We start from the raw sequence: 15759 nt of genomic DNA, 5'->3' as shown, positions 1-15759 counted from the left end.
GCCTTCTCCAACTAGCATGTGAGATGAGTACAATTATGCGGTAGTTTGAGCATTCTTTGGCTTTGCCTTTCTTAGGGATTGGAGGGAAAACTGACCTTTCCCAGTCCTGCAGCCACTGCAGAGTTTTCCAAATTTGCTGACATTTTGAGTGCAGCACTTTCACAGCATCATCTTTTAGGATTTGAAATAGCTCAACTGGAATTCCATCACCTCCACTAGCTTTGTTCGTAGTGATGCTTCCTAAGGGCAGCTTAACTTCACATTCCAGAATGTCTGGCTCAAGGTGAATGATCACACCATCGTGATTATCTGGGTGGTGAACATCTTTTTTGTACAGTTCTTCTGTGTATTCTTGCCAACTCTTCTACATCACTAGTACTGTGCATTTTCTTCTTTCTTTCTCCCCTCTCCTTTTTTTCAGTACTTCTGTCAGAGAGAAGAAAATAAGAAAGTGTGGGAGGAGGACTATTATTAGAAGTTACCCCCAAACCCCTTCTCCACTAAAAGGAAACAAACAGGCAAAACTAGTGTTTGTGGAACCCTCAGCACCTGAGCACATATAATCATGCTATCTGCAGTTTTCTTGTCTTCTCTCAAGCTCTGAGCTTGATTAATATTTAAATAAGTACCTGGCTTTCAACTTCTCTTGCTTCAAATATTAAGCAAAGTATACTCTAGCACCTTAAAAGAAGCCTGTGAATGTATGGAGCAGGAAACTATCAATTGTGTAAATAGTCCCTGTGTCTGATTGATTTTGTTGCTCCAGATATAGGTCACTCAGGACACTGAGACAGTGCTAAGCTTGGCTAGGATGACATTTGCTTAGAATTCAAAGACTATTCTCTGGCCCCAGAGAAGGGACATTCAGCCAACAAGAAAACAGGTTGGTAATTCAGTTGGGAAAATTCTTGCTGGGACAGTGAGTATTAGGCCAGTGTCCCAGCTCAGCTCTGTCTTCTCTATTCAGTCTCCATTCATCCTTACAGACTTCAGTCAGAGCTCGTCCATAAATCCTTTCTTCGCTATCCGGTTTCTGCCAGCCTCTGAACTTTGGCAAAGCTTAATGACCTAACTATGCAGTTTAGCACCTGATTCTATTCCCTGTCATGTGTTGGATGATTACAGTTACTTATCCTCTTCGCTTGTTATTTCAAGGGCAAAGACTATCTCTTACCCTAGTAATCTCCAAAGTCCTAACACAGGGCACCTCTGGAGTATTTAATATTTGTTTTTTTAAAGTGAACTATCATATTAGTTATTCAGGTTGGAAAAATATACATCATAATTTTCAAACTTTTCTTTAATGGAATATAACCACTCCAAATTCTATTAGCTACTTAATTCTTTCCTGCTCTTCATTCTATTTCCTTTGCCAGTAATTCTCAAAGATTGAATAACATTGTAAATCTAACGTTTGGACATAGCAGTTGGGAAATTTTCAATGTTTCCTAAATAAAAGCATGATACTAGAAGACTATAGATTTGGGGTCGGTGGGGTACAAGTTTTGGAACTAGAAATAAGATGAGCTTAGGAAGAGTCAACCTTTCTAAGTCTCCATTTCCTCAACTGTTAAATGAGCATATGAATAGTATTTATTATCATTGTGAAGATTAAATGACTGAAGGTGATTATGGGACATTTAATAAGGATGCAGGAAATGGTGGCAATTAATATTTCAGGGTATGGATATATTAGGATAACACTTCAGAGCTTTGAGAATTAATAGAGCATGTCAGACTCTGAGGTAAGAAACTAGTTCTGGATTATACACTTGATTGCTCAGACTGAGAAGGTTTCAGGAAACACAGAGAAAAGAAGCCAAACTGATCAAAACCAGGGGAAAAATCTTGTGGGGAATGTCTCACAGTTCTCATTCTGGCTACACATTAGCATCACCTTAGAAGATTTAAAAGTAAGACCTTGATTGCCACCATCCTACCCTACACCAATTATTTCAGAATCTCTAGGGGATGAGGCCCACACATTGAGATTTTGGGGGGTTTTGTTTGGGTTGTGTTTTTTTTTAAGCTCTCTCCAGGTGATTCCAATGATCTGCCAAAGCTGGAAAAACCTGGACTAAAAAACTGAATTAATTACCCCTGGAGAAGGGTAAGAGCTAGCCCTCGATTAAATGAGGTTAAGAGAATCAACTCTTTCATTTCTACTAATGATGAACCATCCGTTTAAATTGCAGGCCAGCGGTACTTCAGGGTAACGTGCATGTGAATCGCTTAGAGACCTTGTCAGAATGCAGATTCTGACTCAGTATCAGACGGAGGCTAATACTCTGCATTTCTGGCCAGCTCCAGGTGGTGCCACTGCTGCTGGCCTCTGGACTAGACTCTGAGTGACCAAATGAGAGATCCAGAATTGCCATTAGGAACCAAAAGTAGAGAAATATTCATATTGTTAGAAGTCTTGACATTTCTGAATATTTTTAATCAATTAATATTTATTGTACACCAATGGAAGCTGAAGCTCCAATACTTTGGCCACCTGATGCAAAGAGCCAAATCACTGGAAAAGACCCTGATGCTGGGAACGACTGAGGGCAAGGGGAGAAGGGGGCAACAGAGGATGAGATGGTTGGAAAGTATCACCGACGCAATGGACATGAGTCTGAGCCAGCTCCAGGAGATAGTGAAGGACAGAGAAACCTGGCGTGCTACAGTCCATGGGATCACAAACAGTTGGACAAAATGACTGAACAACAACTATGTACAAAATATATTTTGCAAAAAAAATTAAAAATAAAAATAAAAATATATATATTTTGCAATCTTTTAAGAAAAGATAATTTCCAGCCAATTTTGAGTGTGAAGGCTTTCCTAAAGTGAAGATGCAACCTCTCAAACAGAGCCAACATCTCCACCAGGTAGAGCAGTTTCAGTGCCCAAAGCCCACTACACTATTAGAAGCCAGCAAACTGTTTTAATTTCTTTTATAAGAGAAGAAAAAAAAGATGAACTTTCAGGTCAAAGGAAATGTTTTAACGTATTAGTATCTTTGACTTTGTGACAATGAAGTCTTAAAATGTAATGATTTTACTTCATTTTTTACGGAGGAAGTGACCTGTGAAGGCAAAAGTGCCTAGGGCCCACAGGAGTCCACAGCCATAATGTGGCTGTGTGCTCTGTTTCAGTCCCAGATAGTTTTAGGAAAGCATACGAAGCCTGTTGTGGTTGATATTTGCAAACCGATATTTACATGAACAGGGAAATGGGGAAGACATAAACTGCACCTTGGCTGGAGTCAGCCCTAACAGCCTACAGAGTTCCATCACTTCCCATGTGTGTGATTCGAGGAACAGCAGGGATGCTCCATTGACAAGACACCGTTCCTCATCAGCTGGTTTCTACCACTGGAGACTTTTTGCACCTTCAGAGCCAGCCTACAGGGGCTCACACTGTCTAGAGACCCTTCCTTTGTAACACTGACCTTCTTTCAGCTCCAGTTCTTTTCACTTTCCAGATCTAGGACCCCCATCTCAGGAACTCATCAGGGAATTTTCTTCAAAAAGAAGAACACATAATAATGAGATTCCATTTTATAAGAAACATCAATTCTAATCAGTTCCTAAAAGTGTAAATGTAGCCATTTATGGCTAAACAATATCACCTTCATCACTATTATTCAATACATTAACCTCAACAAAAATTACTGATTCTTTTACTGTCCACTACTATAGCCGTAAGCCACATGATACTACTTAATTAAAATGAAATAAAATCTAAAAATCAGTTCCTCATTGCACTAGCCATGTTGTTTTGTTTTGTTTTGTTTTTTCTTCTGGGTTAATTGCTTTTATTGTCCCCATTTTACATTCAAAGAAATTGCAAATTAGTGCCTCAGCAAAATAACCAATAAAACTAACTTGAAAAACTAATAAAATGATTAATCAAATTAGAGATGCAGTCTTCTTCATTTAACTGTGTGCTCACTGGGGGCTTAAGAAGGCTTTTTTTTTTTTTTTTTTTACTTTACAATTCTGCATTGGTGTTGCCATACATTGACATGAATCCACCACGGGTGTACATGCATTCCCAAACATGAACCCCCCCCTCCCACCCCCCTCCCCACAACATCTTTCTGGGTCATCCCCGCTTACCAGCCCCAAGCGTGCCATATTCTGCATCAGACATAGACTGGCAATTCGATTCTTACATGATATTATACATGTTTCAATGCCATTCTCCCAAATCATCTCACCTTCTCCCTCTCCCACTGAGTCCAAAAGTCCACTATACACATCTGTGTCTTTTTTGCTGTCCTGCATACAGGGTCATCATTGCCATCTTTCTAAATTCCATATATATGTGTTAGTATACTGTATTGGTGTTTTTCTTTCTGGCTTACTTCACTCTGTATAATCGGCTCCAGTTTCATCCATCTCATCAGAACTGATTCAAATGTATTCTTTTTAATGGCTGAGTAATACTCCATTGTGTATATGTACCACAGCTTTCTTATCCATTCATCTGCTGATGGACATCTAGCTTGTTTCCATGTCCTGGCTATTATAAACAGTGCTGCGATGAACATTGGGGTACATGTGTCTCTTTCAATTCTGGTTTCCTCAGTGTGTATGCCCAGCAGTGGGATTGCTGGGTCATAAGGCAGTTCTATTTGCAATTTTTTAAGGAATCTCCACACTGTTCTCCATAGTGGCTGTACTAGTTTGCATTCCCACTAACAGTGTAGGAGGGTTCCCTTCTCTCCACACCCTCTCCAGCATTTATTGCTTGCAGATTTTTGGATCGCAGACATTCTGACTGGTGTGAAGTGGTACCTCATTGTGGTTTTGATTTGCATTTCTCTAATAATGAGTGATGTTGAGCATCTTTTCATGTGACACTAGCCATGTTTTGAGTGCTCAATAGCCACACGTACCCATTGGACAACGCTGATTCAGAACATTTCCATCATTGCAGAAAGTTCCATTAGACAGTGATGTTTCAAGGATTTCAAGTAAAGAGGGGCCCACCCTTCCTGGACCCTCTGAAATGCAAGGCCAGTTGAGGAAGTATGCAGACTCTAGCTCAGGCACATTTTTTGACTCCTATTTGTGAGCTGGTTTCCAGCTGCCCAGATCAACAGTTTCTTTCCTCTTTTCTAAACCACTCATGCCAGGCTTTCTAGAAAACCAACATTTTGTTGAAATCCCCTTGCCCTTCAAGAAAGCTAGCCTTTTTTGACTTGTGAAGGGCATTAAAGTCTATTCTTGATCCATCCAAGGAACGGCAATGATTTTTCCCAGGATCTCTAACAGTTTTTATCCTAAAAAGTGATTGTTTATTTCCATCACTGGTTTGTTTAGGTTTTATCCTCGTAAAATGACTCTACTCTAGCTGTCCTCAAGTTGTTGTTGACTTCTTAAATTTTAAACTAACTCCAAGGCCCCTTTTTGATCTCCCAGGCAGTTCTGTGTAAGGCAGGCCAGCTGGATAATGCCCCAAATGCATGTGTCTGTAAATCCCCCATCATCAGCAATTTTCCTTCCAAGAGCACTGCTGGAGAGCTCAGGTATGAGGTACGGGGCAGAACAACTCATTATCTAATATTTCTCCAATCCCCTAACACCTGCTGAGTACTCACATGAAGCTATTAAATCCCAAGTCTTCACAGTTATATAACATAAGCCCTGAAAAAACAGAGTTGATAACTGAGATTCTAACACCGTTTTAATTAGGCAGGGAGGAGGTGATACAGGTGGGAAATAATGTGTGTGCAGCTGTCACATGGGCTGTAATTATGTTTAAGACTTCTGGTGACATGACAGATGGTGAGAACGCAGCTTCAGTGTTCTGCACATGATGTCATTTGGAAGCCTTAAAAAGCACGTATAGCTTTGGGCAGCTATTACTCATTAAAGAAGATTGAGATCCTGTTTTTCCATTTACAAAGGGCAGGCAGAGGAAGGGAAAATACAGGAAAATCTATAAATAAAATTGGTATGAATCAGTCCCCCCAAAAAACATTTTTTTATAAATACATTTTAACTCAGTTTTTTCATTCAGATCCATTTGATTGCTCCTAATATATAACCCAACAACTAAGTTTGGAATCTTGCCACTAAAGAATCCAAAAATTGCTTAATAGCCTGAGTTAAATGTCCTGAAATTTCTGAATCCAACTCAAAAGACCAAGATAGTTAATGCTAAGTGTAATGCACAAGAACTGTTTTATTGTTGGCTATTTTCGATTCTGCAAAGACTCCATCCCCATTCACCGCTGAAGTTGTATATTTTGGCAGAGCTTTCCCTTTGGACTTTAAGAGGGTAGGTAGGGCAAGTAACCTTATGCAGGTCCTGAGACTCCAACTCAGATGAAGAGACTTAAGAATCATCCATAATGTACCAAGGAAAATTGAAAGACATGGGGAAAAACAGAGTCCAAAAATAACACGTCTTTAACTCTTCTTGTTTTGCAATAATATATTGTTCTATCCAGAGCCCTGCCATAAAAGGAAGTTGTTCTATCAAAGAAAACATCTTAAATGATCACTCGCTGACATTATTTCATAGTGTAAATAATTCATTTTTAATTTTGAAAAATCATTTCAGCCATAGATGAGCATGGGAGGCAACCAAGACAGAAGTGATGGACAAGCTCAGGGCTTACAAGATGGCCTCTGCCTTCTTCTAGACCAGGGACCAGCAAGCTTCCTCTGTAAAGGGCCATTGCTGCTGCTGCTGCTGCTAAGTCGCTTCAGTCGTGTCTGACTCTGTGCGACCCCACAGATGGCAGCCCACCAGGCTCCCCCGTCCCTGGGATTCTCCAGGCAAGAACACTGGAGTGGGTTGCCATTTCCTTCTCCAATGCATGAAAGAGAAAAGTGAAAGTGAAGTCACTCAGTCGTGTCCAACTCTTCGTGACCCCATGGACTGCAGCCCACCAGGCTCCTCCGCCCATGGGATTTTCCAGGCAAGAGTACTGGAGTGGGGTGCCATTGCCTTCTCCAAAGGGGCCATTAATAAATATTAAATAATAAATATTTTAGGCTTTGTGGACTGTATGGTCTCTGTCAAAACCACTCAACTCTGCTACTGTAGTACAAGAATAGTGAGCCACAATATGGAAACAAATGAGCTTGTCTGGGTTCCAGAAATCTGTGTTTACAAAAGCAAAGTGGGCCAGATTTGCCCCACAGGCTGTAGTTTGCCTGCCTGCTGCCGTAGACCACTGGAATATCACAGGGAGCTTTAAAAACACTGAAGCCTGGATATTGTCTCAAATATGGACAATTATATTTCTATAAGAAAAGCCACACTATGACAAAGAATCCAAATTTTAACTATAGAATTAAACTATAGAAATTAAAATTTAAGCTATAGGGAAGAAAAATAAAACAGACATAGTGCAAGGAAGAAAACAGAACTTTCCATCAGTTTAGTTCAGTTGCTCAGTCGTATCCAACTCTTTGCAACCCCATGGACTGCAGCAAGCCAGGCTTCCCTGTCCATCACCAACTCCCAGAGATTGCTCAGACTGATGTCCATCAAGGTGGTGATGCCATCCAACCATCTCATCCTCTGTTGTCCCCTTCTTCTCCTGCTTTCAATCTTTCCCAGCATCGGGGTCTTTTCAAATAAGTCAGCTCTTTGCATCAGGTGGCCAAAGTATTGGAGTTTCAGCTTCAGCATCAGTCCTTCCAATGAATATTCAGGATTGATTTCCTTTAGGATTGATTGGTTTGATCTCCTTGCAGTCTAAGGAACTTTCAAGAGTCTTTTCCAACAACACAGTTCAAAAGCATCAATTCTTCAGCACTCAGCTTTCTTTATGGTCCAACTCTCACATCCATACATGACTACTGGAAAAACCATAGCTTTGACTAGACGGACCTTTGTTGGCAAAGTAATGTCTCTGCTTTTTAATATGGTCATAGCTTTTCTTCCAAGGAGCAAGCGTCCTTTAATTTCATGGCTGCAATCACCATCTGCAGTGATTTTGGAGCCCAAGAAAATAAAGTCTCTTAATGTTTCTATTGTTTCCCCATTTATTTGCCGTAAAGTGATGGGACCAGATGCCATGATCTTTGTTTTCTGAATGTTGAGTTTTAAGCCAGCTTTTTCACTCTCCTCTCTTACTTTCATCAAGATGCTCTTTAGTTCCATAAATTTCCATAAATTCTCATTAGTACATTCCAGAGGTATAAAAGAAAATAATATGTTTATCAAATAAGAATAGGAAGCTATGAAAAGGGGACAGAGGACAAGAAAGTATACTTAGACAAGAAAAAATTAGGTAGTAAAGTTTAAAACTTCAACACAAGGTTGAAGACAATGTTGAGAAAATATCCCAGAAAGTTTAAGAAAAGGCAAATGCTAGAGAAAAGGGAACCCTCCTACCTTGCTGGTGGGAATGTAAACTGGTACAGCCACTAAGAAAAACAGTATGGAGGTTTCCTAAAAAGCTAAAAACAGAGTTACTATGTGATACAGCAGTCTTCAACATTCAGAAAACTAGGATCATGGCATCCGGTCCCCTCACTTCATGGGAAATAGATGGGGAAACAGTGGACACAGTGACTGACTATTTTTCTGGGATCCAAAATCACTGCAGATGGTGATTACAGCCATGAAATTAAAAGACGCTTACTCCTTGGAAGGAAAGTTATGACCAACCTAGACAGCATATTAGAAAGCAGAGACATTACTTTGCCAACAAAGGTCCGTCTAGTCAAGGCTATGGTTTTTCCAGTGGTCATGTATGGGTGAGAGTTGGACTGTGAAGAAAGCTGAGCACCGAAGAATTGATGCTTTTGAACTGTGGTGTTGGAGAAGACTCTTGAGAGTCCCTTGGACTGCAAGGAGATCCAACCAGTCCATTCTAAAGGAGATCAGTTCTGGGTGTTCTTTGGAAGGAATGAGGCTAAAGCTGAACTCCAGTGCTTTGGCCACCTCATGCGAAGAGCTGACTCATTGGAAAAGACTCTGATGCTGGGAGGGATTGGGGGCAGGAGGAGAAGGGGACGACCAAGGATGAGATGGCTGGATGGCATCACTGACTCGAGGGATGTGAGTTTGAGTGAACTCCAGGAGTTGGTGATGGACAGGGAGGCCTGGCGTGCTGCGATTCATGGGGTCGCAAAGAGTCGGACACGACTGAGCGACTGAACTGACTGACTGACTGATACACCTAAAATGGTTAAGATAGTAAATATGTTAGGTGTATTTTACTACAATTAAATTTTTTTTTAATTTTAAGTAGCTAATTTCTAATTTTGTAGTTACATATCTGAACTTAAAAAATGTGTGGCCCAGCTCCATTCAGAAACTTTGACATTTCTCCAATTTCCTAAATAGGTATAGTCCCACTTAACCGTGTACCCCTTATACTACAGTACAGGGTAGACTTCTGGTCTGCATGTGACGACAGAAGTCAGCCTTTGTCCCTTCTCTCCCATACACTCATGGTGCCTCGAAGATACCACTGTAACAATAGCTACCACATCGTGCTTTAATTGATTGCTAATCATGTTGCTGGTTAAGAAACAATGTTGAGTAGAAAGAGCAGCCTTTGTCATCAGACAGACCTGACTTTCCCCTTGCTAACTATTTTCCTCTAGCAAGTTAACTTTCAAGATGTGCTTCAGTTACCCTCAATGTGAAGAACATAACAGTAACCTTACATGCATTTTTGAGACTCTGGTGAGGACTGGAGCTAGTACTCAGCCGGAACTTGGTGAAATGGTAGGCTTTACTGTTTATGTCTTCCTATCAGGATTCAAATGTCTTCTAAAGGACAGGGTATGTCTTCCTTATCTCTTTGTGAACCCCTAGTATCAACACAATACTGGATGCCTTGACAAGAGCCATTTCAGCAAACAGAACTGTCAACTGATAGACACTGATGAAAGCTCTAAAGCCAGCAGCATGCAGACCAGCCCACACCAGTGCAGTGAATGTCACTGGCACACGGCAGTACCCAGAGTCAGGAGGGAAGCTATGGGAACTAAACCTCCCCAGGGACAGCAAGCGACATTGTAGAATTCTCCTTGTGGGACATTTGAAATTCTGAGATTCTAGACACCTAACAATCGTTGCTTCTTGTCCTTTTTTATGCATCATAGTTTATAAATATGTTTTACATTAACGATATTTCCTTTAGGTGCACCGAGGCAAGATATTCATTTTAGAGTGCTTCCTGAGAAGCACCCACAGACAGCCCCTTGTGGGACGCAGAGATGCATTCAAGCCTGAGCAGCCCCATCAGTGTTCCCTCCTTTTGAAAATCCACCTACATCATCATTTTCTGTGGATGGTTGTGATGTAAGAAGCACAAAGGCTCTGCGTAATCTCCCCCGACCCTCCCTTGTTTAATATAAGTCAAATTTCTAAAGCATAGGGCACCACACCCTAACCCCTTCGGCAGCAAAGCTCTTCTGTTGCTCTTGTCCTTTTATCTTTTGCCTCACCCCAGCTCTTGACATTTGCACATGGGAGCATCAAATTGCAGGGTAGAAAGGGAAACGATCTGACTTCTTCTGTGTATTCAGGAAAATGACCCAGCAGCAGGGTGTGCCTGGCATGCTCTTCGTTCAATGTATTCCCTTGTCGGGTTGTGGTCCCACAGTTAGGCGGAGCCAGCCATGCTCTTCAGGCCAGAAGTCTGAGCAGACATGTCCCCCGAAAGCCTTTCCCCCATCACTCGTGCCTGGCCCCTACACCTGGAGGTACTGAGTCAGCAGATGCTGGGAACATCCTAAACACGTGTAGTTTGAAAATGCTCTCAGGTAATTCTGTTAGGTTCTTCTCCAGCTCTGCCCTTGGGAAACACCAGTGTTCCCCGTGCTTCCCTTCTGAAGTACTGTTGGCATTGCTGCCTAAAAAGCCATTTCCTCATCAGCCACTGGTCTCATTCACCAGAGCTATAAGGAATTTCACTAAGGACCACAGCCTCAGAACCAAGACTACCACCGATGCTTAGTACATACCAGGGCTCTTATACTCACTTATTTAACTCTTACAACAACACTCTGAAATACTCATTTTACCAAGAAAGAAACTCAGCCCGATATCCGGTATCATAACCGATACCCTACACGGCCTCTTGCAGTGAGTTTCAAAAGCCCTCGGGGGTCATATACTTCTTTATGGTCAAACTAACCCCAGTCACCATGCTGACCATTCCTACCTCGGTGCATCTGGCTCCCTCACCAGCCCCAGACTTCCCATCTCTTTGGTCTGCTCAGCCGCATAGCTTCTAAAAACAATATTTAAGATATCGGTATTTTCCTACTGATCTCCTAAGTCTACTGATCTCCGGTCTTAGCTCAGGCTCTGCTTCCAGAAAATGTTCCTCCGTGCCAAGCTTGATTAGGTACCTTATCTACACTTCCCTCTTGTTCTGTGTATTTCTTGATCACTAAACTTATTATGCAGCATCGTGACAGTCTGTGTCGGCTTCCATCTCCCTCGGCCGAGAGTTCACTAGGGTCAGGAGTACGTTTCAATCATCTTTGGATCTCTGACACCTAGTCAAAATCTGGCAGAAGCAACAGATCACTATTTGTTGAATAAACATTGGTTTCAGTGTTACCTCCACCCCTCACCGTACAGAAAGAGGTGTCCATTCTACTCTGGAGTCTGGGCAAGAAGGAACATCTTCCAACAGCCCCTTATTAAGACTTCATCTCTAGAGACTACACTTATTCTTTGCATCTTTATTTTCCCTTTCAAACCCTCAGCCCAATACACATATATTCCTTTTTTATGCCTAAAGTGCCAGGGACACAAAAGTCTTGCTTAATATGCAAAAGATAAGCTCCCATTCAACCTCCAACTTTTCTAACAGACAAGTCACCTTTATCATCCCGAAATCTCTCTTTCCCACCCTACCTAGACTTGCTGGTAGGGGACTTACAGCAACAGGTGAAAATGGGGCCTTAGGGCTTCTAGATGGAGGCTCCAAAATGTAGACGGGCGGCAAATGGAAACATTTCATAGTCATCTGCAACCTCAAGGTTGTAGACACAAACTCTCTTGTCTTTCTCATTTAAAATGTGAGGTCTTTGGAATTAGTTGCAGTTTGTGAAGTAGTGGGACATGAGCAGGAACAGCCTGGAACCACCCAGTGGTCAAGGAGCTCAGTAAGCCAAGGAAGAAGGAGCAAAGAACGGCAGGTGCTTTTCACAACTTCTCTGCAAAACTTTTCATCTGGTTTTATAGATGACAAATATCTTTTATGATTTCTACTAACAATTTTATAAATAATTTCTATTGATCCCTAGAATCCTCATGATATACCAGATTACTAAACATACTTTCAACAAATCTCATTGTTCATCACTTTCTCGCGGCTCCCCTGCCCCCATCATATGCGTGTAGCTCAGGATCTATTTGTTTCGTCAGTCACTTCAGCACTGTTAAAATGTGCCACAGGTGGCTCAGACAGTAAAGAATCTGCCTGCAACGCAGGAGACCTGGGTTCAGTCCTTGAGCGGAAAAGAAGGGAACAGCACCCCCACTCCGGGATTCTTGCCTGGAGAATTCCATAGACAGAGGAGGCTGGTGAGCTACAGTCCTTGGGGTTGCAAAGAGTCACACACAGCTGAGTGACTAACACTATAACACACAAAATGGCCTTGATGACAAATACAAAATACCATTCTTAAAACACTCCTTAGTAGAAAACACTGCTTTCTTCCTTCACACAATATGAGCTGTCTTAAGAAGCAGGTGGAGAGCACTTGAGAGAAGGATGGATATGGTGTTCCACAAAGCCTTTAACGTGCTGCTGGACGACTTACACCTTTGACACTGACTGCATGACGAACTGTATAAACCACAATCTGCAAACATTACACTGCAAGATTAAAGCCTCGGTGGGAAAGTATCATTAATCACGCCAAACACGTATTTGCTTTTTTGTTGGCATCAAAATGCAATTGTTTCTCTATAAGTTAAACATACCTCATGGTGCAATGCTGAGCCAAATCTGTGTAGCTGGCAACATAAAAGGAAAGCTTATCGTCTTTCATCCATTGTATGAATGTGTTTTCCTCCAACCAAAATGATCAACTTGGACTAAAGTTTATTCTGGCCTCCTCTATCTGTGTTGCCAAACCCAGTGCTTCAGGTTTGAGTAAGTACAAAAGAATGATCTATGTTTGTCCACTCAGCTGATTAAAGAAACGACTTCTTTAATCAGGAGGTAGAGGGAACAAGGTCACAGACACATTGAGAATTTGGGGAAAAGCTCATATTTTCACCCTAAAATAATACACATTCACTCATATTCACCCAATTGTGAATTTACTTTTCAGGAGGTTCTTAGCCCTACCAAAGCCCTATTCATGGTCCACAGGTTAAGAACTCATACATTTGAACAAAAACTTCATAGGGTATAGAAATCAAATCATTTGCATTTCTTAGCAGCAATCCTATTAGCTAAAATTAAATATGATACCATTTTGAAGTAGGATTTAGTAATAAACCAGTTTTTAGAAAGGAGCTTTGAGGATCCTTCCCCTTTTAACCCCTCACAAAGAGCTTGTCCATAAGTATCAGCAAAGCACCCATCTGATAAGCGGGTATTACAGAAAAAAATATAAGGAACTCATACAACTCAACAGCAGAAAAAGAATAATTAAAAAATGGATCCAAATAACATTTGGATAGATATTTTCCCAAAGAAGTCATCCAAGTGGCCAACAAGTACATGAAAAGGTGCTCAACATCACTAACCATCAGGGAAATGCAAACCAAAACCCCAGTTAGCGGGCAAAACTGGGAAGGCTTAAGCTGAATCAACTCTGAATACTCATGGGAAGGACTGATGCTGAAGCTGAAGCGCCAATACTTTGGCCACCTGGTGCGAAGAGCCAACTCATTGAAAAGTCTCTGATGCTGAGAAAGACTGAGCCCAAGAGGAGAAGGGGGAGACACAGATGGTTGGATGGCATCACTGACTCAATGAACATAAGTTTGAGCAAACTGCAGGAGACGGTGAAGGACAGGGACGCCTGGCACGCTGCCATTCATGGGCTTGCAAACGGTTGGACACGACTGAGTGACTGAATAACAATGACAAAAGCTGAAAATAGGATATTTGCCTAATCTCAAAGTTTCTCTCCTAAATATTTCTCAACTACAAAGGGAAAAATAATAACCTAATTGTAGAGAAACCTGGCCTGCAGTGCTTTAATTAAGCGATCAAAGCTAAAGTAATGACATACAGACATCATGAACACCTGCCCTGGCACTCTGAGAAAGACACAAGGTCACTTGTGTGATATTCTTGCTCAAAACTCGTAACCTGAATCTAATCATGAGAAAACATCAGACAATCTCAAATTGAGGTTCATTCTACAAAATAACTGACCAGTCTAAAGTTTCAAGGTCATGAAAAACAAGGAAAGTGAAAGTCACTCAGCTGTGTCTGACTCTTTGCCACCTCGTGGACTATACAGTTCATGGAATTCTCCAGGCCAGAATACTGGAGTGGGTAGCCTTTCTCTCCTCCGGGGTATCTTCCCAATCCAGGAATCGAACCCAGGTCTCCCGCATAGCAAGTGGATTCTTTACCAGCTGAGCCACCACGGAAACCCAAGAATCCTGGAGTGGGTAGCCTATCCCTTCTCCAGCAGATCCTTCCCGACCCAGGAATTGAACTGGGTTCTCCTGCATTACAGGTGGATTCTTTACCAGCTGAGCTACCAGGGAAGCAAGACTGAGGAATCATCACAGATTGGAGCAGGTTGAGGAGACGCAACTAAATGCGATGTAGGATCCTGAATTGGACCCTAGGACAGAAAAGGGAGCTCAGGGAGAAAACCGGAGGCCCTGGCATGCTCTCATTAACAGCCGTAATAATGCACCAACGTGCATTTCCTGGTTCTGATTGTTGTTAACTTTGGGGAAAGCTGAGAGAAGCTGCACTGCTCCTAGAAATTTTCTGTAAAACTAAACTGACTTCACAATAAAAACATAATAAAATAAAAATCCTAGGGTTTTGAAGCCTTATGTCCTTGAAGCTTCCATTTTTATTTAGTTCTTAGGAGAGAGCTAGAAAACTCATTCTTTGTTTAGCCCTGAGGGAACAAGCCACCTTCCACTCTAGTAGCCCTACCCACCTCCATCTCAAGTCTGACATTTGCCTCTGAGGATTCAGCGCTCAAGCAGCAAATATTTATTGGTATCCCCTTTCTGCCAGACCCTATACTTAATGCAGGTAGGGCCCTGTCTTTTCACAGCTTACTTCTTCTCTTATCCATTCAACATTTCGTCAATTGCTATTTAAGTGAGTAACCATTCAGGTTTTAAATATTGTACTTAACCTCTGTCTTTCCAGGATGGATCCAAGAGATTCCTATTTTTATTTCCTATACTGCTGAGAAAGAAACCCAGAGGAGAACGAATCCATGTTACTATTTGGACTATTAATGTAACAGTTTATATTGGTTGAGCTAAACATTAAGCATGAGTTTTCCTCTATCAAGTGACCCTCATGTCCTGTTTTCTAAGAAAATCTATCATTGATCACACAGCTTCCTTACGGCAACAGCAGAGACAATGTTTTATTTACAAGAACAACCAGTTACCTGAGGTTCTTTGCAAGAGCTTATGTGTTCACCTTTTAATGACTTAGATTCACCACATCTGTGGTTAATTCTTTTTTTAAGCAGCTTGTTCTTTCGTTCCCCCTCAGCTTTACTGAGGTGTAATTGACAAATAAAATATATGTCTAAGTTCTACAGTGTGATGACTTGATATACATATACAGTGATTACTACAACCAAACTACATATCCAT

At 41.5% G+C, this 15759-nt stretch overlaps 1 long non-coding RNA gene across 1 annotated transcript; it reads right to left on the bottom strand.

Moving 5' to 3' along the window:
* Positions 1 to 390: 390 nt before the first annotated feature.
* LOC120879645 lies at positions 391 to 15413 on the bottom strand. Its single transcript, XR_005724841.1, has 3 exons — positions 15285 to 15413; positions 3440 to 3511; positions 391 to 426 (listed from the first exon to the last, which is right to left on the bottom strand). It is a non-coding gene; the product is annotated as an uncharacterized LOC120879645 (long non-coding RNA).
* Positions 15414 to 15759: the final 346 nt, after the last annotated feature.

Source organism: Oryx dammah, unplaced genomic scaffold, assembly GCF_014754425.2.
Source record: "Oryx dammah isolate SB20612 unplaced genomic scaffold, SCBI_Odam_1.1 HiC_scaffold_20, whole genome shotgun sequence".
Classification (NCBI taxonomy): Eukaryota; Metazoa; Chordata; class Mammalia; order Artiodactyla; family Bovidae; genus Oryx; species Oryx dammah.
The sequence above is the reverse complement of the archived record's forward strand: the minus strand, read 5'-3'. Positions and strand labels throughout refer to the sequence as shown.